Below are 1,969 nucleotides of genomic sequence, written 5' to 3' on the forward strand. Positions count from 1 at the left end.
CGAAATTCCTGTTTGTTTTTCTTTAGGTATATTTGAATTTACAAGTTTTAAGTCTTGGGGAACTAGGTCAGCCAGACTTTGCCTATGCCTACACCTCAGACGAATGAGCCCTTTATTTACATGCGTCCTCACTTTGCTCCAAAAAAGAATGAGGCAGCTTATAACAATGAACATCATTTGAAAATAAAATGAAGAGGATTAATATGACAGAGACAGAGAGGTGCAGTGAAAGGGGGAGTACTTAGGTCAATGTCAAGGATTAACAGTTTCGGTGATGAAACATGTGAATCAGTCTTGAGCTTCCTGGTGGCCAGGTCAAAAAGGGAAACACGGGAAGTCTCGTCTTTCTCCTTATAGAAAGAAGGAAATAATAATTCTTTAGTTTATTTCTGATACCAAGCTCTAAAATAAATTTCTTATGTTGGGCTTTATATAAAGTATATCAAGTTACAGTACTGTTGACAACTATTTTAAAGCAAATGCAAATATAGAATTCTCATGATGGCTTCTTGAAATAATCTTGGATGACAGCCAATACAATGAACCTTTCTTGCCCTAGGGGAGGAAATTCTTCAAGGAGCTAAGCTGACATGGCTTATGTGTGAAGATGCCTTGTGACCTCATTTGATCTGAAGATGGACCTTTTTGAGGAGCAGCGCAACGGTATTAATACTACTACTTCAGCTATTTTAGTTCTAAGAAAAGAGGCCCATACTGGTTGCTCAAGTAATGGGAGTATCGCAAGGCTGTTTAATGCCCCCCAAATGCTTGTCAGTACAATTAGAAAAACTCTACAAGACCCCACACAATCGGGCTCTGTCTGGGAAAATTCCTGTCTCAGGGCCTTTGCACATGCTGTTCCTCCACATGGAATATGCTTCCCTTGGTTCTTCACAAGCTTGTGTAGTGGCTGGCACAGAGCAGAAGTTAATAAGTACTTATGCAATGAATGAATGAATGACAAATCAATATTTATTTCCACACTTGGACTTTCTGCGGTTATAGTGAGAAGGGTCCCTGCTGGTTCATCCAGTGACAAGGTATGTGGGGTGACGAATCTGCCCCAGCTTGCTGGGACTCTGCAGGGTTTAGCACTGAAAGTGCATGTCCCTGGCCCTCAGCACACAGGGAGGCAGGCTCCCGGGGCTGTCGTCCAAGAGCCTCGGCACGCACGCTGCACTTCATGGCAGTGGCTCCTGTACAGCCCTCGTGAGTGCCGGGTGTTGCTCTGTACACCTGTATAAATCACTCCATTAATCTTGTGCTCGTCCCGTTTGGCAGATGTGGAAACTGAGGCACAAAGAGTCAGGTACTAGGGAGAAGTGATGAATCCTCACACTGCACCTCCAATATCCAGCTGTCCAAAACCAGTCCCACGCCAGCCTGCTTCGTGATTAGGCCCGGGGAGCCCTGTCCACACCCACGGGGCCCAGCCCCTGCTGCCCCTGCCCAAACACACCCTCCCCCCCCCCCCCGAGGAAGGTCCCCTGCTGCTCAGCACACCCGGGGCCGCTATGGCTGCAAGACCCCTGCTGCCTCTTTCGTTTTCCTCACTCCAGCTCCCAATGAAGTAGGTAAAAAAATGATGTCCGCAGAAATAACTAAAGAAGGTGGCAGAGTAACAGTCAGCGGCAGCAGCCCTGAATAGCCTGCAGGACGGGGACCTTGGGGAGCGGTGGGGGGACTCCTTGCAATGACCAAGCGCTGGTTGTAAATGTGAGGGGGGCGGCTTATGAGCTGAGAAGGAGCCAGTCCTCATGGCCTGGGGCAGCGCAGGCCCCATCATGAGGGGCATGTGGTAGGGTGGCTGCCGGGAACTCACCTGCCCCCGGGTGGCCTCTCCAGGGGCACAGTGGCTGTCCTGGGTTGGGGCCCCAAGCAAGGGGCCCAGATGAGCCGTAAACACGATGCTGAGGACCAGGGGGAAGGGCGGAGGTTACAAGGCCACCGGCACAGAGCTGAGCCGTGC

This window comes from Talpa occidentalis, unplaced genomic scaffold, assembly GCF_014898055.3.
Source record: "Talpa occidentalis isolate TD23 unplaced genomic scaffold, MPIMG_talOcc4v2.1 talOcc4.14, whole genome shotgun sequence".
Classification (NCBI taxonomy): domain Eukaryota; kingdom Metazoa; phylum Chordata; class Mammalia; order Eulipotyphla; family Talpidae; genus Talpa; species Talpa occidentalis.